Here is a 24,817-nt window from a genome sequence, read left to right as displayed (position 1 = left end):
CCAGTTCCAACACAAGCACTCGTTGTCATAAAAGTGCCCAAATTAGGCACACTCTTTGTGGCATAACTTTACTTCACAACTACCCTGGAAGATTATTTTATACAGAATGGTCAATATACATCTCCCCTCATATGAGACAAAAATTCAGGTTAAATGGACCAACAAGAACCACCCAAGACCAGTTCCAATGCAACCACTATTTTTAACGCAATTTACCCCAATTTGGACACTATTTATGGCTTAACATCCCCCCAGAACATCCCTGGAAGACTAATTTTACACAAAATGGTGAATTATACATCTACCCACAAATAAGACACCATTCCTGGGTAAATAGACCAGCCAGAACCACTCAGGACCAGTTCCAATACAAGCACTCGTTGTCATAAAAGTGCCCATATTAGGCACATTGTTTGTGGCATAACTTTACTTCACAACTACCCTGGAAGATTATTGTATACAGAATGGTCAATATACATCTACCCTCATATGAGACAAAAATTCAGGGAAAATGGACCAACCAGAACCACCCAAGACCAGTTCCAATGCAACCACTATTTTTAACGAAAATTACCCCAATTTGGGCACTTATTCTTGCCTAACATCCACCCAGAACCTCCCTGGAAGATTATTTTATACAGATATTTCAATATACATCTCCCCTCATATGAGACAAAAATTCAGGTTAAATGGACCAACCAGAACCGCTCAGGACCAGTTCCAACACAAGCACTCGTTGTCATAAAAGTGCCCATATTAGGCACATTGTTTTTGGCATAACTTTACTTCACAACTACCCTGGAAGATTATTTTATAAAGAATGGTCAATATACATCTACCCTCATATGAGACAAAAATTCAGGGAAAATGGACCAACCAGAACCACCCAAGACCAGTTCCAATGCAACCACTATTTTTAACGAAAATTACCCCAATTTGGGCACTTATTCTTGCCTAACATCCACCCAGAACCTCCCTGGAAGACTAATTTTACACAAAATGGTGAATTATACATCTACCCACAAATAGGACACCATTCCTGGGTAAATGGACCAACCAGAACCACTCAGGACCAGTTCCAATACAAGCACTCGTTGTCATAAAAGTGCCCATATTAGGCACATTGTTTGTGGCATAACTTTACTTCACAACTACCCTGGAAGATTATTTTATACAGAATGGTCAATATACATCTACCCTCATATGAGACAAAAATTCAGGGAAAATGGACCAACCAGAACCACCCAAGACCAGTTCCAATGCAACCACTATTTTTAACGAAAATTACCCCAATTTGGACACTATTTCTTGCCTAACATCCCCCCAGAACCTCCCTGGAAGACTAATTTTATACAAAATGGTCAATAAACATCTACCCTCATATGAGACAAAAATTCAGGCTAAATGGACCAACCAGAACCGCTCAGGACAGGTTCCAACACAAGCACTCGTTGTCATAAAAGTGCCCAAATTAGGCACACTGTTTGTGGCATAACTTTACTTCACAACTACCCTGGAAGATTATTTTATACAGAATGGTCAATATACATCTCCCCTCATATGAGACTAAAATTCAGGGAAAATGGACCAACCAGAACCACCCAAGACCAGTTCCAATGCAACCACTATTTTTAACGAAAATTACCCCAATTCGGACACTATTTCTTGCCTAACATCCCCCCAGAACCTCCCTGGAAGACTAATTTTATACAAAATGGTCAATAAACATCTACCCTCATATGAGACACAATTTCAGGCTAAATGGACCAACCAGAACCGCTCAGGACCAGTTCCAACACAAGCACTCGTTGTCATAAAAGTGCCCAAATTAGGCACACTCTTTGTGGCATAACTTTACTTCACAACTACCCTGGAAGATTATTTTATACAGAATGGTCAATATACATCTCCCCTCATATGAGACAAAAATTCAGGTTAAATGGACCAACCAGAACCACCCAAGACCAGTTCCAATGCAACCACTATTTTTAACGCAATTTACCCCAATTTGGACACTATTTATGGCTTAACATCCCCCCAGAACATCCCTGGAAGACTAATTTTACACAAAATGGTGAATTATACATCTACCCACAAATAAGACACCATTCCTGGGTAAATAGACCAGCCAGAACCACTCAGGACCAGTTCCAATACAAGCACTCGTTGTCATAAAAGTGCCCATATTAGGCACATTGTTTGTGGCATAACTTTACATCACAACTACCCTGGAAGATTATTTTATACAGAATGGTCAATATACATCTACCCTCATATGAGACAAAAATTCAGGGAAAATGGACCAACCAGAACCACCCAAGACCAGTTCCAATGCAACCACTATTTTTAACGAAAATTACCCCAATTTGGGCACTTATTCTTGCCTAACATCCACCCAGAACCTCCCTGGAAGATTATTTTATACAGAATTGTCAATATACATCTCCCCTCATATGAGACAAAAATTCAGGTTAAATGGACCAACCAGAACCGCTCAGGACCAGTTCCAACACAAGCACTCGTTGTCATAAAAGTGCCCATATTAGGCACATTGTTTGTGGCATAACTTTACTTCACAACTACCCTGGAAGATTATTTTATACAGAATGGTCAATATACATCTACCCTCATATGAGACAAAAATTCAGGGAAAATGGACCAACCAGAACCACCCAAGACCAGTTCCAATGCAACCACTATTTTTAACGAAAATTACCCCAATTTGGGCACTTATTCTTGCCTAACATCCACCCAGAACCTCCCTGGAAGATTATTTTATACAGAATTGTCAATATACATCTCCCCTCATATGAGACAAAAATTCAGGTTAAATGGACCAACCAGAACCGCTCAGGACCAGTTCCAACACAAGCACTCGTTGTCATAAAAGTGCCCATATTAGGCACATTGTTTGTGGCATAACTTTACTTCACAACTACCCTGGAAGATTGTTTTATACAGAATGGTCAATATACATCTACCCTCATATGAGACAAAAATTCAGGGAAAATTGACCAACCAGAACCACCCAAGACCAGTTCCAATGCAACCACTATTTTTAACGAAAATTACCCCAATTCGGACACTATTTCTTGCCTAACATCCCCCCAGAACCTCCCTGGAAGACTAATTTTATACAAAATGGTCAATAAACATCTACCCTCATATGAGACACAATTTCAGGCTAAATGGACCAACCAGAACCGCTCAGGACCAGTTCCAACACAAGCACTCGTTGTCATAAAAGTGCCCAAATTAGGCACACTCTTTGTGGCATAACTTTACTTCACAACTACCCTGGAAGATTATTTTATACAGAATGGTCAATATACATCTCCCCTCATATGAGACAAAAATTCAGGTTAAATGGACCAACCAGAACCACCCAAGACCAGTTCCAATGCAACCACTATTTTTAACGCAATTTACCCCAATTTGGACACTATTTATGGCTTAACATCCCCCCAGAACATCCCTGGAAGACTAATTTTACACAAAATGGTGAATTATACATCTACCCACAAATAAGACACCATTCCTGGGTAAATAGACCAGCCAGAACCACTCAGGACCAGTTCCAATACAAGCACTCGTTGTCATAAAAGTGCCCATATTAGGCACATTGTTTGTGGCATAACTTTACTTCACAACTACCCTGGAAGATTATTTTATACAGAATGGTCAATATACATCTACCCTCATATGAGACAAAAATTCAGGGAAAATGGACCAACCAGAACCACCCAAGACCAGTTCCAATGCAACCACTATTTTTAACGAAAATTACCCCAATTTGGGCACTTATTCTTGCCTAACATCCACCCAGAACCTCCCTGGAAGATTATTTTATACAGAATTGTCAATATACATCTCCCCTCATATGAGACAAAAATTCAGGTTAAATGGACCAACCAGAACCGCTCAGGACCAGTTCCAACACAAGCACTCGTTGTCATAAAAGTGCCCATATTAGGCACATTGTTTGTGGCATAACTTTACTTCACAACTACCCTGGAAGATTATTTTATACAGAATGGTCAATATACATCTACCCTCATATGAGACAAAAATTCAGGGAAAATGGACCAACCAGAACCACCCAAGACCAGTTCCAATGCAACCACTATTTTTAACGAAAATTACCCCAATTTGGGCACTTATTCTTGCCTAACATCCACCCAGAACCTCCCTGGAAGATTATTTTATACAGAATTGTCAATATACATCTCCCCTCATATGAGACAAAAATTCAGGTTAAATGGACCAACCAGAACCGCTCAGGACCAGTTCCAACACAAGCACTCGTTGTCATAAAAGTGCCCATATTAGGCACATTGTTTGTGGCATAACTTTACTTCACAACTACCCTGGAAGATTATTTTATACAGAATGGTCAATATACATCTACCCTCATATGAGACAAAAATTCAGGGAAAATGGACCAACCAGAACCACCCAAGACCAGTTCCAATGCAACCACTATTTTTAACGAAAATTAGCCCAATTTGGACACTATTTCTTGCCTAACATCCCCCCAGAACCTCCCTGGAAGACTAATTTTATACAAAATGGTCAATAAACATCTACCCTCATATGAGACAAAAATTCAGGCTAAATGGACCAACCAGAACCGCTCAGGACAGGTTCCAACACAAGCACTCGTTGTCATAAAAGTGCCCAAATTAGGCACACTGTTTGTGGCATAACTTTACTTCACAACTACCCTGGAAGATTATTTTATACAGAATGGTCAATATACATCTCCCCTCATATGAGACAAAAATTCAGGGAAAATGGACCAACCAGAACCACCCAAGACCAGTTCCAATGCAACCACTATTTTTAACGAAAATTACCCCAATTCGGACACTATTTCTTGCCTAACATCCCCCCAGAACCTCCCTGGAAGACTAATTTTATACAAAATGGTCAATAAACATCTACCCTCATATGAGACACAATTTCAGGCTAAATGGACCAACCAGAACCGCTCAGGACCAGTTCCAACACAAGCACTCGTTGTCATAAAAGTGCCCAAATTAGGCACACTCTTTGTGGCATAACTTTACTTCACAACTACCCTGGAAGATTATTTTATACAGAATGGTCAATATACATCTCCCCTCATATGAGACAAAAATTCAGGTTAAATGGACCAACAAGAACCACCCAAGACCAGTTCCAATGCAACCACTATTTTTAACGCAATTTACCCCAATTTGGACACTATTTATGGCTTAACATCCCCCCAGAACATCCCTGGAAGACTAATTTTACACAAAATGGTGAATTATACATCTACCCACAAATAAGACACCATTCCTGGGTAAATAGACCAGCCAGAACCACTCAGGACCAGTTCCAATACAAGCACTCGTTGTCATAAAAGTGCCCATATTAGGCACATTGTTTGTGGCATAACTTTACTTCACAACTACCCTGGAAGATTATTGTATACAGAATGGTCAATATACATCTACCCTCATATGAGACAAAAATTCAGGGAAAATGGACCAACCAGAACCACCCAAGACCAGTTCCAATGCAACCACTATTTTTAACGAAAATTACCCCAATTTGGGCACTTATTCTTGCCTAACATCCACCCAGAACCTCCCTGGAAGATTATTTTATACAGATATTTCAATATACATCTCCCCTCATATGAGACAAAAATTCAGGTTAAATGGACCAACCAGAACCGCTCAGGACCAGTTCCAACACAAGCACTCGTTGTCATAAAAGTGCCCATATTAGGCACATTGTTTTTGGCATAACTTTACTTCACAACTACCCTGGAAGATTATTTTATAAAGAATGGTCAATATACATCTACCCTCATATGAGACAAAAATTCAGGGAAAATGGACCAACCAGAACCACCCAAGACCAGTTCCAATGCAACCACTATTTTTAACGAAAATTACCCCAATTTGGGCACTTATTCTTGCCTAACATCCACCCAGAACCTCCCTGGAAGACTAATTTTACACAAAATGGTGAATTATACATCTACCCACAAATAGGACACCATTCCTGGGTAAATGGACCAACCAGAACCACTCAGGACCAGTTCCAATACAAGCACTCGTTGTCATAAAAGTGCCCATATTAGGCACATTGTTTGTGGCATAACTTTACTTCACAACTACCCTGGAAGATTATTTTATACAGAATGGTCAATATACATCTACCCTCATATGAGACAAAAATTCAGGGAAAATGGACCAACCAGAACCACCCAAGACCAGTTCCAATGCAACCACTATTTTTAACGAAAATTACCCCAATTCGGACACTATTTCTTGCCTAACATCCCCCCAGAACCTCCCTGGAAGACTAATTTTATACAAAATGGTCAATAAACATCTACCCTCATATGAGACACAATTTCAGGCTAAATGGACCAACCAGAACCGCTCAGGACCAGTTCCAACACAAGCACTCGTTGTCATAAAAGTGCCCAAATTAGGCACACTCTTTGTGGCATAACTTTACTTCACAACTACCCTGGAAGATTATTTTATACAGAATGGTCAATATACATCTCCCCTCATATGAGACAAAAATTCAGGTTAAATGGACCAACAAGAACCACCCAAGACCAGTTCCAATGCAACCACTATTTTTAACGCAATTTACCCCAATTTGGACACTATTTATGGCTTAACATCCCCCCAGAACATCCCTGGAAGACTAATTTTACACAAAATGGTGAATTATACATCTACCCACAAATAAGACACCATTCCTGGGTAAATAGACCAGCCAGAACCACTCAGGACCAGTTCCAATACAAGCACTCGTTGTCATAAAAGTGCCCATATTAGGCACATTGTTTGTGGCATAACTTTACTTCACAACTACCCTGGAAGATTATTGTATACAGAATGGTCAATATACATCTACCCTCATATGAGACAAAAATTCAGGGAAAATGGACCAACCAGAACCACCCAAGACCAGTTCCAATGCAACCACTATTTTTAACGAAAATTACCCCAATTTGGGCACTTATTCTTGCCTAACATCCACCCAGAACCTCCCTGGAAGATTATTTTATACAGATATTTCAATATACATCTCCCCTCATATGAGACAAAAATTCAGGTTAAATGGACCAACCAGAACCGCTCAGGACCAGTTCCAACACAAGCACTCGTTGTCATAAAAGTGCCCATATTAGGCACATTGTTTTTGGCATAACTTTACTTCACAACTACCCTGGAAGATTATTTTATAAAGAATGGTCAATATACATCTACCCTCATATGAGACAAAAATTCAGGGAAAATGGACCAACCAGAACCACCCAAGACCAGTTCCAATGCAACCACTATTTTTAACGAAAATTACCCCAATTTGGGCACTTATTCTTGCCTAACATCCACCCAGAACCTCCCTGGAAGACTAATTTTACACAAAATGGTGAATTATACATCTACCCACAAATAGGACACCATTCCTGGGTAAATGGACCAACCAGAACCACTCAGGACCAGTTCCAATACAAGCACTCGTTGTCATAAAAGTGCCCATATTAGGCACATTGTTTGTGGCATAACTTTACTTCACAACTACCCTGGAAGATTATTTTATACAGAATGGTCAATATACATCTACCCTCATATGAGACAAAAATTCAGGGAAAATGGACCAACCAGAACCACCCAAGACCAGTTCCAATGCAACCACTATTTTTAACGAAAATTACCCCAATTTGGGCACTTATTCTTGCCTAACATCCACCCAGAACCTCCCTGGAAGATTATTTTATACAGAATTGTCAATATACATCTCCCCTCATATGAGACAAAAATTCAGGTTAAATGGACCAACCAGAACCGCTCAGGACCAGTTCCAACACAAGCACTCGTTGTCATAAAAGTGCCCATATTAGGCACATTGTTTGTGGCATAACTTTACTTCACAACTACCCTGGAAGATTATTTTATACAGAATGGTCAATATACATCTCCCCTCATATGAGACTAAAATTCAGGGAAAATGGACAAACCAGAACCACCCAAGACCAGTTCCAATGCAACCACTATTTTTAACGAAAATTACCCCAATTTGGACACTATTTCTTGCCTAACATCCCCCCAGAACCTCCCTGGAAGACTAATTTTATACAAAATGGTCAATAAACATCTACCCTCATATGAGACAAAAATTCAGGCTAAATGGACCAACCAGAACCGCTCAGGACAGGTTCCAACACAAGCACTCGTTGTCATAAAAGTGCCCAAATTAGGCACACTGTTTGTGGCATAACTTTACTTCACAACTACCCTGGAAGATTATTTTATACAGAATGGTCAATATACATCTCCCCTCATATGAGACTAAAATTCAGGGAAAATGGACAAACCAGAACCACCCAAGACCAGTTCCAATGCAACCACTATTTTTAACGAAAATTACCCCAATTCGGACACTATTTCTTGCCTAACATCCCCCCAGAACCTCCCTGGAAGACTAATTTTATACAAAATGGTCAATAAACATCTACCCTCATATGAGACACAATTTCAGGCTAAATGGACCAACCAGAACCGCTCAGGACCAGTTCCAACACAAGCACTCGTTGTCATAAAAGTGCCCAAATTAGGCACACTCTTTGTGGCATAACTTTACTTCACAACTACCCTGGAAGATTATTTTATACAGAATGGTCAATATACATCTCCCCTCATATGAGACAAAAATTCAGGTTAAATGGACCAACCAGAACCACCCAAGACCAGTTCCAATGCAACCACTATTTTTAACGAAAATTACCCCAATTTGGACACTATTTCTTGCCTAACATCCCCCCAGAACCTCCCTGGAAGACTAATTTTATACAAAATGGTCAATAAACATCTACCCTCATATGAGACAAAAATTCAGGCTAAATGGACCAACCAGAACCGCTCAGGACAGGTTCCAACACAAGCACTCGTTGTCATAAAAGTGCCCAAATTAGGAACACTGTTTGTGGCATAACTTTACTTCACAACTACCCTGGAAGATTATTTTATACAGAATGGTCAATATACATCTCCCCTCATATGAGACAAAAATTCAGGGAAAATGGACCAACCAGAACCACCCAAGACCAGTTCCAATGCAACCACTATTTTTAACGAAAATTACCCCAATTTGGGCACTTATTCTTGCCTAACATCCACCCAGAACCTCCCTGGAAGATTATTTTATACAGAATTGTCAATATACATCTCCCCTCATATGAGACAAAAATTCAGGTTAAATGGACCAACCAGAACCGCTCAGGACCAGTTCCAACACAAGCACTCGTTGTCATAAAAGTGCCCATATTAGGCACATTGTTTGTGGCATAACTTTACTTCACAACTACCCTGGAAGATTATTTTATACAGAATGGTCAATATACATCTACCCTCATATGAGACAAAAATTCAGGGAAAATGGACCAACCAGAACCACCCAAGACCAGTTCCAATGCAACCACTATTTTTAACGAAAATTACCCCAATTTGGGCACTTATTCTTGCCTAACATCCACCCAGAACCTCCCTGGAAGACTAATTTTACACAAAATGGTGAATTATACATCTACCCACAAATAGGACACCATTCCTGGGTAAATGGACCAACCAGAACCACTCAGGACCAGTTCCAATACAAGCACTCGTTGTCATAAAAGTGCCCATATTAGGCACATTGTTTGTGGCATAACTTTACTTCACAACTACCCTGGAAGATTATTTTATACAGAATGGTCAATATACATCTACCCTCATATGAGACAAAAATTCAGGGAAAATGGACCAACCAGAACCACCCAAGACCAGTTCCAATGCAACCACTATTTTTAACGAAAATTACCCCAATTTGGACACTATTTCTTGCCTAACATCCCCCCAGAACCTCCCTGGAAGACTAATTTTATACAAAATGGTCAATAAACATCTACCCTCATATGAGACAAAAATTCAGGCTAAATGGACCAACCAGAACCGCTCAGGACAGGTTCCAACACAAGCACTCGTTGTCATAAAAGTGCCCAAATTAGGCACACTGTTTGTGGCATAACTTTACTTCACAACTACCCTGGAAGATTATTTTATACAGAATGGTCAATATACATCTCCCCTCATATGAGACAAAAATTCAGGGAAAATGGACCAACCAGAACCACCCAAGACCAGTTCCAATGCAACCACTATTTTTAACGCAATTTACCCCAATTTGGACACTATTTATGGCTTAACATCCCCCCAGAACATCCCTGGAAGACTAATTTTACACAAAATGGTGAATTATACATCTACCCACAAATAAGACACCATTCCTGGGTAAATAGACCAGCCAGAACCACTCAGGACCAGTTCCAATACAAGCACTCGTTGTCATAAAAGTGCCCATATTAGGCACATTGTTTGTGGCATAACTTTACTTCACAACTACCCTGGAAGATTATTTTATACAGAATGGTCAATATACATCTACCCTCATATGAGACAAAAATTCAGGGAAAATGGACCAACCAGAACCACCCAAGACCAGTTCCAATGCAACCACTATTTTTAACGAAAATTACCCCAATTTGGGCACTTATTCTTGCCTAACATCCACCCAGAACCTCCCTGGAAGACTAATTTTACACAAAATGGTGAATTATACATCTACCCACAAATAGGACACCATTCCTGGGTAAATGGACCAACCAGAACTACTCAGGACCAGTTCCAATACAAGCACTCGTTGTCATAAAAGTGCCCATATTAGGCACATTGTTTGTGGCATAACTTTACTTCACAACTACCCTGGAAGATTATTTTATACAGAATGGTCAATATACATCTACCCTCATATGAGACAAAAATTCAGGGAAAATGGACCAACCAGAACCACCCAAGACCAGTTCCAATGCAACCACTATTTTTAACGAAAATTACCCCAATTTGGGCACTTATTCTTGCCTAACATCCACCCAGAACCTCCCTGGAAGACTAATTTTACACAAAATGGTGAATTATACATCTACCCACAAATAGGACACCATTCCTGGGTAAATGGACCAACCAGAACCACTCAGGACCAGTTCCAATACAAGCACTCGTTGTCATAAAAGTGCCCATATTAGGCACATTGTTTGTGGCATAACTTTACTTCACAACTACCCTGGAAGATTATTTTATACAGAATGGTCAATATACATCTCCCCTCATATGAGACAAAAATTCAGGGAAAATGGACCAACCAGAACCACCCAAGACCAGTTCCAATGCAACCACTATTTTTAACGAAAATTACCCCAATTTGGACACTATTTCTTGCCTAACATCCCCCCAGAACCTCCCTGGAAGACTAATTTTATACAAAATGGTCAATAAACATCTACCCTCATATGAGACAAAAATTCAGGCTAAATGGACCAACCAGAACCGCTCAGGACCGGTTCCAACACAAGCACTCGTTGTCATAAAAGTGCCCAAATTAGGCACACTCTTTGTGGCATAACTTTACTTCACAACTACCCTGGAAGATTATTTTATACAGAATGGTCAATATAGATCTCCCCTCATATGAGACAAAAATTCAGGTTAAATGGACCAACCAGAACCACCCAAGACCAGTTCCAATGCAACCACTATTTTTAACGCAATTTACCCCAATTTGGACACTATTTATGGCTTAACATCCCCCCAGAACATCCCTGGAAGACTAATTTTACACAAAATGGTGAATTATACATCTACCCACAAATAAGACACCATTCCTGGGTAAATAGACCAGCCAGAACCACTCAGGACCAGTTCCAATACAAGCACTCGTTGTCATAAAAGTGCCCATATTAGGTACATTGATTGTGGCATAACTTTACTTCACAATTACCCTGGAAGATTATTTTATACAGAATGGTCAATATACATCTACCCTCATATGAGACAAAAATTCAGGTTAAATGGACCAACCAGAACCACCCAAGACCAGTTCCAATGCAACCACTAATTTTTCACGAAAATTACCCCAATTTGGACACTATTTCTTGCCTAACATCCCCCCAGAACATCCCTGGAAGACTAATTTTATACAAAATTGTCAATTATACATGCACCCACATTTTAGGCACTTTTTCCGGGGAAAATACCCCCCCAGAACCGAACTGGGCTACTTTTTATACAAACCAGTACGCACTGGGACGCTATGGAATCCGCAGAACTCTGCCACACTGTGGACAACCTGTGGTACTGCGACCGTTCAAGCTCCCGTAAGCCTATGCACTTTTAGCGTTTAAAATTACCTTTCTGGCTGAAAAGAAAAGCTTTTTACACACCCACTCTACTCTAATAAAGGTCCCCTTATTTTAGAAACTATTCCCGAGTGAAAATAAGCCCCCAGAAAGAAGTCGACATGCTTTTTATACATGCACGTTGGTCTATTACAGTCAACCAGCATTTGGGACACTCTTCCTGGGTAAACTTTTGCACCAGAACCTCCCTGGAGCATTTATTTTGATACCAAATCGTCAATAATACATGCACCCAGAATTTATGTGTTACACCCTGCATTTGATCTTGAGACACAGGGGGAAATAATCAGAACAGTGAGATGTTGTTGTTAGTTCAATCCAACTTTTACTGTAATGATTCAGCACACCTCCCGTGCCTCAAGCTACTTGCTAAGACATCAATAATCGAATACCGATCTTCTTTAACATGCCCCACACTTGCCATGTGGATCCAAGGATCACCAATCGAACACCGATACACACATTCAATCCAAACTCGTTGTGCATTCTCAACATTCAATCATTAATAAATCAAACACTTTAGTATGTCACACTAATAAATCAAACACTCTAGTATGTCACACTAATAGATCAAACACTCTAGTATGTCACATATGCACTTTTTCCGGTGAAAATAACCCACCAGAACCGAAATATCCTCCTTTTTTTATACAGACTTTGACGCACTGGGCCTCTATGTAACCCGAAAAACTCTGCCACACTGTGGACAAACTTTATTACTGCGACCGTTCAAAATCCCGTAAGCTTATGCACTTTTCCCGGTTAAAAACACCTTTTGGGCTGAAAAGAAACGCTTTTTACACACCCACTCTACTCTAATAAAGGTCCCCTTATTTTAGAAACTATTCCTGAGTGAAAATAAGCCCCCAGAACGAAGTCGACATGCTTTTTATACATGCACGTTGGTCTATTACAGTCAACCCGCATTTGGGACACTCTTCCTGGGTAAACTGGAGCGTTTATTTTGACACCAAATCGTGTATAATACATGCACCCAGAATTTATGCACTTTTTTCCGGGGAAAATAACCCCCCAGAACCGAAATATCCTGCTTTTTATACAGAATTTGACGCACTGGGCCGCCGCTATGGAACCCGCAGAACTCTGCCACACTGTGGACAAATTTTTTTACTGCAATTAGGGTCAAATTGCCGGGTCAAAAGTGTCATTTCTTCGGGTAAATCACCCTCCTGGGCCCGGTTTTAATGTTTAAAAAGGTCAAGTATTTGTATTAAATATATAATATTTGTATTTGATCGATGAGTGCTGATTTAAAACCAAATTTAATGCATTTTAGGCACTTTTGAGAATGGTCGTATGTCGTCGTATTTGGTCGCGCCGACGTTTATGGCTGTCTTTTACCCAGGAAAATAACTCCCAGTGCCCGGTAGTCATGTCTGATAAGCTCCAGTAAGCTCCAGTATTTGTATTTCATCAATAAATGCTGATTTTACCCCATTTTAGTGCATATTTGGGACTTTTGCGAATGGTCGTCGTACTTGGTCGCGCAGACGTTTATGGCTGTCTTTCCCCCGTGAAAATCATCCCCAGTTTCTGGTAGTCATGTCTGATCAGCTCCAGTATTTGTATTTCATCAACAAGTGCTGATTTTAGTTCATTTTGGCACTTTTGAGAATGGTCGCACGTCGTCGTATTTGGTCGCGCCGACGTTTATAGCTGTCTTTCCCCCCGGAAAATCACCCCCAGTGCCCGGTAGTCATGTCTGATAAGCTCCAGTAAGCTCCAGTAATTCTATTTCATCCATAAGTGCTGATTTTAGTTCATTTTAGGCACTTTTGAGAATGGTCGTACGTCGTCGTATTTGGTCGCGCCGACGTTTATGGCTGTCTTTTCTCCCCAGGAAAATCACCCCCAGAGCCCGGTAGTCATGTCTGATAAGCTCCAGTAAGCTCCAGTAATTCTATTTCATCCATAAGTGCTGATTTTAGTTCATTTTAGGCACTTTTGAGAATGGTCGTATGTCGTCGTATTTGGTCGCGCCGACGTTTATGGCTGTCTTTTCTCCCCAGGAAAATCACCCCCAGAGCCCGGTAGTCATGTCTGATAAGCTCCAGTAAGCTCCAGTAATTCTATTTCATCCATAAGTGCTGATTTTAACCCATTTTAGTGAATTTTAGGCCCTTTGGCGAATGGTCGTCGCGCCGACTTTTATGGTTGTCTTTTCCCCAGGAAAATCACCCCCAGTGCCCGGTAGTCATGTCTGATAAGCTCCAGTATTTGTATTTCATGAACAAGTGCTGATTTTAGTTCATTTTTGGCACTTTTGAGAATGGTCGTATGTCGTCGTATTTGGTCGTTCCGACGTTTATGGCTGTCTTTTCCCCAGGAAAATCACCCCCAGTGCCCGGTAGTCATGTCTGATCAGCTCCAGTAAGCTCCAGTAATTGTATTTCACCCATAAGTGCTGATTTTAACCCATTTTAGTGAAATTTTGGCCCTTTGGCGAATGGTCGTCGTCGTCGCGCCGACCTTTATAGCTGTCTCCCCCCCCGGGAAAATCACCCCCAGTGCCCGATATTAATGTGTGAAAAGCTCCAGTATTTGTATTTCATCGTTTAAAAACGATCACTCCGCTTTTGGAACACCATTTTCCACACCTTAAGAGAGTCAGATCTACTCCTCCCGACCTTTATAGCTGTCTCCCCCACCGGAGAAAATCACCCCCAGAGCCCGGTAGTCATGTCTGAAAAGCCCCAGTAACTTCCAGTAATTGTAATTAATCATTAAATGCTGTTTTAAAAAAATATTACTCCGCTTTTGGAACACTTTTTCTGGGCATTACCTTGCTCCTTTTCGCCGTCTTGCGGACAAACTTCGGTACTGCAATCGGGCTCAAATTGCCGGGTCAAAAGTGTCATTTCTTCGGGGAAATAACCCTCCTGGGCCCGGTTTTAATGTTTAAAAAGGTGTAGTATTTTTTATTAAAGATATAATATTTGTATTTGATCGATGAGTGCTGATTTAAAACCCATTTTAGTTCATTTGGGGCACTTTTGAGAATGGTCGTATGTCGTCGTATTTGGTCGTTCCGACGTTTATGGCTGTCTTTCCCCCAGGAAAATCACCCCCAGAGCCCGGTAGTCATGTCTGATAAGGTCCAGTAAGCTCCAGTATTTGTATTTCATCAATAAATGCTGATTTTAACCCATTTTAGTGAAATTTTGGCACTTTCGCGAATGGTCGTCGTCGTCGCGCCGACCTTTATAGCTGTCTCCCCCCGGGAAAATCACCCTCAGTGCCCGATATTAATATGTGGAAAAGCTCCAGTATTTGTATTTCATGGTTTAAAAACCATCACTACGCTTTTGGAAACACTTTTCTGCACATTTTAACCATTTTCCGTAAGAGAGTCATAGTTACTCCCGCCGTTTACCCGGCCTGGTTGATGGACCTTGCTCCTTTTCGCCGTCTGGCGGACAAACTTCGGTACTGCATTCGGGTCAGGTGCGGTCCTGAAAAGGGCACCTTTTTCCTGGGTAAAATTTAAACTTTTTCATCGGTCTTTTTCGACATTTCTTGCTGGCTTTTCAAGCACTTTCACTGGGTTGATTTTTTTTTTTTTAACATTTTGGCCTTTTTTTATTTTTAACAAGTTTACCCACGTTTTACAAAACTTTGTGCGGGCTTTAGATGCACTATTCCTGGGTTGATTTTAAACATGTTGCCCTTTATTTTTAACAAGTTTACCCACGTTTTACAAATCTTTTGCGGGCTTTAGATGCACTATTCCTGGGTTGATTTAAAACATTTTGCCCTTTTTTATTTTTAACAAGTTTACCCACGTTTTTCAAAACTTTGTGCGGGCTTTAGATGCACTATTCCTGGGTTGATTTTAAACATGTTGCCCTTTATTTTTAACAAGTTTACCCACGTTTTACAAATCTTTTGCGGGTTTTAGATGCACTATTCCTGGGTTGATTTAAAACATTTTGCCCTTTTTATTTTAACAAGTTTACCCACGTTTTTCAAAACTTTGTGCAAGCTTTAGATGCACTATTCCTGGGTTGATTTAAAACATTTTGCCCTTTTTATTTTAACAAGTTTACCCACGTTTTACAAATCTTTTGCGGGTTTTAGATGCACTATTCCTGGGTTGATTTAAAACATTTTGCCCTTTTTATTTTAACAAGTTTACCCACGTTTTTCAAAACTTTGTGCGGGCTTTAGATGCACTATTCCTGGGTTGATTTTAAACATGTTGCCCTTTATTTTTAACAAGTTTACCCACGTTTTACAAATCTTTTGCGGGTTTTAGATGCACTATTCCTGGGTTGATTTAAAACATTTTGCCCCGGTTCGGGGGTCAATTTCACCCCGGAAAAGCTTCCCAAAAAACGGTCACTTGTATAACAAACGAGGATATAACTGATAAGTTACACTTTACCCTTTAGTTTGAGCTCAACTACCCGTGAAATGACTCTCTTGTGCTGGAACGGTATTTTGACGTAATACCTCCGTTTGTCCGCGAGACGGCAGAAATGAGTCCGGCCAACCGGGACTATTTTTTCAAAGTAATCAAGCGGGTACTAGGAGTTTCCCTCTCCGAGAAAAGCCACTCTCCATCGGGCAAGTTTCTAGTCGTAATACCAAAGTTCTACAAAAGTGGGTAAAAACTGTCACAATGCCCAGATAAGTGTTCCAAAAGCCGGGGAAAGATATTTAGAGTCATCGGGGGGTACAGTTGGGAAAAAAGTTGAACGTGGCTAAAAACGGTCTTCGTGCCCAGAATGGTGTTCCAAATGCTGGGTAATTGCATGGGGTGTCATCTGTGAAAAAGTTGGAAAAATGTTAAAAATGGTCGAAAATGGTTAAAATGTGCACAAAACTGTTCAAAATGATGTTTAAATTTACCAGGAGTCATTTGTTAAAAAGTTGAAAAAATGTCAAAAATGGTCGAAAATGCTTAAAATGTGCACAAAACTGTTCAAAATGATTTTTAAAACTACCAGGAGTCATTTGTTAAAAAGTTGGAAAAATGTCAAAAATGGTCGAAAATGGTTAAAATGTGCATAAAACTGTTAGAAATGAAGTTTAAAACTACCAGAAGTCATTTTTTAAAAAGTTGGAAAAATGTCAAAAATGGTCGAAAATTGTTAAAATGTGCATAAAACTGTTAGAAATGAAGTTTAAAAGTACCACGAGTCATTTTTTAAAAAGTTGGAAAAATGTCAAAAATGGTCGAAAATGTTTAAAATGCCCCCAAAACAGGTCCAAATCATGGGGGAAATTTCCAGGAATCATCGGTGGAAAAACCTGGAAGTCTGTCCAAAGGGGTTGAACATGGTTAAAATGCCCAGAGAAAGTGTCCAAATCTCGGATAAAAATTCCAGCAATCATCGGTGGAAAAACCTGGAAGTCAGTCCAAAGGGGTTGAACATGGTTAAAATGCCCAGAGAAAGTGTCCAAATCTCGGATAAAAATTCCAGCAATCATCGGTGGAAAAACCACCGGAACCACCCCTCCCAACTGTCTTCTGTTTTGCTGAAAAAAATGACAAAGTCTTTATTTGAATGAAAAAATGATTACCCATTTACTGAACTACTAGTGTAGTGATTAGTCAAACGAGAGCGGGATTCGAACCCCATCTCCCACATGGCAGTCACATCCACTAATTTGAGGTCTGTCTGACCCATTGTCTTTGCCACTGGACCACAGTGACTTCTGAAATGAGATGATTGGAAGTTATATTTATCATTTTCATCACCTCAATAAACAATTTGAGATTTGCAAAGAGTGGACTTGTACTCACTCCAGATTTGAACTTGTGTCCAACTTCAATTTCAACCCATTGTTCTTGCCACTGGACCACAGTGTCTTCTGAAATGATGTGATTGGAAGTTATACAGACGCTCCCCTACTTACGAACATTCAACTTACGAACAACGGTACATACGAACATGTCTGCAAATTGCGTTTAAGTCCAAAAATGTTCGCAAGTCCAATTTTGTATTTCGCGTCTTTTTCGGAGTAGTACTCCTTTCCGCCGCTAATACCGACGCCTGGCGCTGTGAGAGCTCAGCTCACCCAGCATCTACCTTCTTCGTTGCAATGCGGAAGTGCGTGAATGTATCTCCAGTGTGCAAAGAACCTTTTTCATTTGTATCATTAAATATCTCATGCATCCAATATTGAATATGGTTGGTAAAAAGCTAAAGGCTTCTATTGAGGGAGTTGCAAGGAAGAGGCAAGCCATTTCATTTGAAACGAGTGGCAATAATAACGAAGCTTGATGCGCGTCAGAAAGTGGTGAGCGTTGCACATTCAGTACCATTTCTAAACAGAAAGATCGAGCAGCAGGACCCAAATATTGAACGTTGCACAAAGTTTGCAAATCAATTGAATGATGCCATACAGTGCTACTGCATCATTTATGATGAAAAAAAGAAGACAACTGTGCAATCGTCATTAGGTCGCTTCTTTTGGCCAGTTTCTAATACATAAATCTATCTCTCTCTCTACAGTACTGTACATATTCTCTCCATTTTATTAATTTTTTTTTTTTTTCAGTACAAACCAATGCGTGTTACTTATACAAGCCTTAAACATACAAATGCACTTATATAAACCTTCAATATACTTATATAGGCCTTAAACATAAATTATAATACAAAATATAGCACTAAATCAACTTACAAACAAATTCAACTTATGAACAATCGCTCGGAACCAATTGCGTTCGTAAGTTGAGGAGTGTCTGTATTTATCCTTTTAATTACCTCAATAAACAATTTGAGAATTGCAAAGAGTGGAATCAAACTCACTTCTGATTTGAACTTGAGTCCACCTGAAGTTCTGACCCATTGTCTTTGCCACTGCACCACTGTAAAGTTGGAAGTTGTATTTATCCTTTTCATTACTGTAATAACTTTGCAGTTTATATAACTGTTAATATATCCATAACAGCAATAGACGGCGGAGCCAGGGTAAAACACGTGTAGCTCTTTATTGCCACTGTCCAACAACAACCACACACACACACAAACAAACCGGACACACAACACTACTACGTCCGGGTTACGCTGTGCTACCCCACGGCTCCAGGTGGCGTGGTTAAACACACTTCCATAACCCGAGGCAACTATCATTATCAATATATTACACTCCTCCCCCTTTAACTATGAAGTTCCTATTTAGACTTAGCACTCAACTCCAACAATTATCTTTGCCTCATTAACTTTTTATAATTTTACTTCTCAACTTGTAACTAAATTATTACTGCTAACACAACCATTAGACTCAATATTCCAGTCTTTGACATTTCAATCTCAGGAACTCTTTTCACATTTTTGTATGAACAGGAACTCTTTTATTTTAGGAACGACGTTCCTCACAACTGACCGATCACAAATTCAGTTGCTTCGGAGGTGCTCTATCTCTCACTGGGTACCTGCGCCCACACACCTCTGGGGAACTGACTGCTCGGTTGTCAGGTGTAACTGTCTTGTCACAGGCCACTGAGCCTGGCGAAGATGTTACACATGTCTCTTCAGGTGAGTACGGGCTACCACCTACTGCTCCAGGTGTGCCTTTCCCCCCACATCTGCGTGAACCACCACAGGGTACTTGTTTGTGATGTCCAGCTGCTCATCCGGAAGCTCCAATGTCTCTGGTCTGGACGGTTGGTTGTACAGCAGATGATCAATGTGGATCGAGCGTCGGCTCACACCATTCCACACCAGGTAGGTGACTGGTCCGAGTCTCTTTTCCACTGTTCCTTTTGTCCACCTCTCCTTCCCTCCACGGAAATTCCGGATCAGAACTGAGTCACCCTCAGACAGATGTCTCAGCTTGGAGGTGGTTCTATCATGATAGTGTTTCTGCTTCTCTTGTTTTGCTTCCACCACTCGAGCGAGATCTGGTTTCAGTAAACTGAACCTGGTCCTGATTTGACGTTTTAAAAACAGTTCCGCTGGTGCACATCCTGTAACAGTGTGCGGTGTACTCCTGTATGCTATCAGGAAGTTAGCTAGCCTGTGCTGCATAGTTATTGTGACCTTTTGTTTCTTCTCCTCGAGTACTTGTTTCAGCAGTGATGCTTTCACTGTCTGAACTGCTCGCTCTGCCGCTCCATTGGAAGCGGGATGGTAAGCTGGTACCAAAGTTTGTTTTATTCCGTTGCTCAGCAGGAATGTCTTGTACTCCTGCGAAGTGAATTGAGGTCCGTTGTCAGAAACAATCTCCTCAGGAAGCCCGTAGGAAGCAAAAATATTCCGCAACGCCTCAATCATTTTGGTTGCTGTGGTTGTTGCCATGGCGATGACCTCCAGCCATTTTGAATGACTGTCCACTACTACTAAAAAGTGGTGTTGGTCTTTCTCTGCAAAGTCAATATGTATTCTCTGCCAAACTCTAGTCGGCCATTTCCAGACGTGTAGAGGTGCGGTTGCAGGTAGTTTCCTCACACTCTGACAGGCGTCACATTGTTGTACTGTATGTTCTATGTCACTGTCCAACTGCGGCCACCACAAATAGCTCCTGGCCAAGGCCTTCATCCTGCACCCTCCCGGGTGTCCTAGGTGAAGATCATGCAGTAGTCGCTCTCGGTGTGCTGGTGGAATGATAACTCGAATTCCCCACAATATGCAACCTTGTTCCACCGACAGTTCATTTTTCCTGAAAAAGTATGGTTTCAGTCTCTCGTCCTTGTTTTGACTTGGCCATCCAGACCGAGTCAGCTCCAGTACTTTGCATAGGACTGGGTCCCTGAGAGTCCTCTGTGCAATCTCTGTAGCTTGCACGGGAAGATCATCTACTACTGAGAAATAGAAGATGCCGTTTTCCTCCGCTGTGTTATCCTTTTCCTTCCCCGGCAGTCTAGATAACGCATCTGCATTGGCATTTTCTGCTGACGTTCTGTACTCTATACTGTAGTCATAAGCCATCAGTCTCAGCGCCCAGCGCTGCATTCGCAGAGCAGCTAAAGTGGGAATTTCAGACTTGGGTCCCAAAATAGCAAGAAGGGGCTTGTGGTCAGTTATTAAACTGAACTTTCGGCCATATAAATATTTATGAAATTTAGTCACGCCAAAAATTATGGCCAAAGCCTCTTTCTCTATCTGACTATATTTGTTTTCTGCCTCTGTCAATGTACGCGATGCAAATGCGATCGGTTTCTCATCTCCATTTTCCATTATGTGAGATATGACAGCCCCGATTCCATAAGGGGATGCATCGGAAGCTAATCTCAGGGGTTTCTTGGTGTCATAGTGCACTACTACTGAGCTTTTTACTAACTGTTCTTTTGCATCTTTGAATGCTGCTGCACATTTAGTAGTCCATTGCCAATCAACTTCCTTCTTCAGTAGTTGATGTAGCGGCTGCAGCACCGTCGACAGGTCTTTCATGAACCGACCATAATAGTTTAATAGTCCTAGAAAAGACCGTAGCTCTGTGACGTTTGTAGGCTGGGGTGCATTAACGATGGCTGCCACTTTTGTCGCAGTGGGGTGCAGTCCCTCCTTATCTATCAGATGCCCCAGGTATTCTACTTTCTCCTTCATGAAATCACATTTTGCTCTTTTCACTCTTACCCCGTAGCTCTCCAGGCGGCTCAGTACCTCCTCCAGATTCCTCAGGTGTTCAGCTCTTGTCTTTCCTGTGACCAAAATGTCGTCTAAAAAACAGGTGACATGCTCCAAGCCTTGGAGTATCTGGTCCATCACATTCTGAAATATGGAAGGAGCACTGGACACTCCGTATGAAAGTCTATGATACACATACAGTCCTTTGTGAGTATTTATTGTCAAATACTTTTCTGAGTCTTTTCCTAACTCCAGCTGTTGGTAAGCCTGTGACAAGTCTAACTTGCTGAAAAGAATGCCTCCAGCTAGGGTGGCAAAAAGGTCTTCAACGTTTGGTAGTGGATAGGTCTCCTCTTCCACACTTTGATTTACTGTGACCTTATAGTCTCCACAGATACGAATTGACTTGTCTGCTTTGGGTACCACTACTATGGGCGCGGCCCACTGACTATGTTCTTTCTTTGAGATAATGCCAGCTTTCTCTAGGCGATTTAACTCAGTCTCAACTGCATTCTTTAATGCATATGGCACTGGTCTGGCCTTCCTGAAGATCGGTTTGGTATTTGGCTTTACTGTAATGTTGGCCTTAAAATTTCGAATAGTGCCCAACTCCTCAGCAAACACTGCTTTGTGTCTCTGCAACACTGTATCCACATCTGCGTCGTTACCGCCCCTTGCTGGTATAACTGAGAAGATGCGTGCCCAGTCCAGTTTGAAGTTTTGGAGCCAGTTACGGCCAAGTAGGGCTGGTCTGTCACCTTTTACGATCACTAATGCTAACTCCCCACCCTGGGTCCCATATTTTACCTTGGCCGTCACTTGTCCCATCAAAGGAATGTTCTCTCCGGAAAAAGTTGACAGCTGCACTTTACTTACTTCCAAAGGCAGATGAGAGAGATGCTTCTTATACACAATTTCCGAAACAAGTGTTACCGCCGCCCCTGTGTCCAGTTGCATCTCTAGAGGAGTTCCTTCTACTATGACCTGTACTGTCATTTCCTTCTTCCAATTCCAGACAGCATTTGTGGGATACACGGCATTCAAGCGATATGACTCCCACAGTTCATCATCCGCACTTCCTGTTGTCTCATTTTGATTTCCGTTTACATACTGTGTGTCCTTGCCAACTTTTCGTTTTACACATCCTTGCTATGTGTCCTCCTTTTGAACACTTGTAACATGTCTCTCCTTTATACCTGCATTCCTGAGGGGCGTGGTTGCTCAGTCCACATCTGTAACAGGGTTGGTGATTCTCTTTTCTCTGTGGTCTGAATTTTCCAATTGTGGTTTTACTTTTCCAATCGCTGGTGGCTGGTTGGTATTTCCACGCACTTTTGCTTGTCTTTTCCTGGTCAATCTTATTTAATGTGGCAGGTTCTTCCATTTTGCTAGCGAACTCCAACGTACTCTTTGATGCCATCTCCATGGACAACGACAGTTCACATGTTTTTTTAAATGTTAGATCTTGCTCCGCGAGTAATCTTCTCTGAATAGCTTCCACTCTCAATCCACAAACAAATCTGTCTCTCATTGCTTCGTCCAAATGGAGACCAAATTCGCAGTGGCTGGATAGCTGCTTCAACGCCACAATATAATCCGACACAGACTCGTTTTCTCTCTCTGATTCCTCTTTTGAAACTTGAATCGCTCCGCGATCACCAGCGGTTTCGGGTTGTAATGAGATGCTAATCTTCCACTTAGCACCTCATATGAGAGGCTACTAGGCTTCTCTGGTATGCAAAGGCCCTTCAACAGTCCGTAGGCCTCTGCACCTATTATAGACAGGAACACGTTGGTTTTTTTACCTTCCTCCACTTCGTTGATGATCATCCATTGCTCAAAACGTTCCAAATAAGATTCAAAATCTTCTTTAAGTGCCTCGTATTCGCCGAGATTTCCCAGGAATCTGGCCATGATGCAGCGCCGCCGTTAGCTTAGCACTCGTGCTAATGCTAGTCTGCAAAGTCACGTTACCTCCTTGTAACGCCTTAATCTCCTCGTCCGAAACTTTTAATCCCTACCGCTGGAAAGGGATCCCATACGCGTCGCCACTGTAATAACTTTGCAGTTTATATAACTGTTAATATATCCATAACAGCAATAGACGGCGGAGCCAGGGTAAAACACGTGTAGCTCTTTATCGCCACTGTCCAACGACAACCACACACACACAAACAAACAAACCGGACACACAACACTACTACGTCCGGGTTACGCTGTGCTACCCCACGGCTCCAGGTGGCGTGGTTAAACACACTTCCATAACCCGAGGCAACTATCATTATCAATATATTACAATTACCTCAATAAACAATTTGAGAATTGCAACGAATGGAATTGAACTCACTCCTGATTCCCACCTCATGTTCTGACCCAATGATTTTGCCAGTGGACCACAGCAACAACTAGAAGGTGAAGAATCAGAAGTCAGATTTATTCTCCGACTCTCTTAGCCTTACTTGCTGTCATTTTTTAAAGAAAAAAAGCCTTACTATACTATGTCGTTTTTTAAGAAAAGAAGCCTTACTATACAATATCGTTTTTTAAGAAAAAAAGGCTTCCTCTACTATGTCGTTTTTCAAGAAAAAAAGCCATGCTATACTATGTCGTTTTTTTAGGAAAAAAAGCCTTACTATACTATGTCGTTTTTTAAAGGAAAAAAGCCATACTATACTATGTCGTTTTTTAGGGGGAAAAGCCATACTATACTATGTCGGTTTTCAGGGAAAAAGCCTTCCTCTACAATGTCGTTTTTCAAGAAAAAAAGCCATGCTATACTATGTCGTTTTTTTTAGGGGGAAAAAGCCATACTTTACTATGTCGTTTTTTTTTGGAAAAAAAGCCTTACTATTCTATGTCGTTTTTTAAGAAAAAAAGCCTTACAATACTATGTCGTTTTTTTTTAAGAAAAAAGCCTTACAATACTATGTCATTTTTTAAGAAAAAAAGCCTTACTATACTATGTCGTCTTTTAAGAAAAACGCTTTAC

Source organism: Stigmatopora argus, chromosome 8 (assembly GCF_051989625.1).
Source record: "Stigmatopora argus isolate UIUO_Sarg chromosome 8, RoL_Sarg_1.0, whole genome shotgun sequence".
In the NCBI taxonomy this organism is placed as follows: Eukaryota; Metazoa; Chordata; class Actinopteri; order Syngnathiformes; family Syngnathidae; genus Stigmatopora; species Stigmatopora argus.
This window is presented reverse-complemented; position numbering follows the sequence as displayed.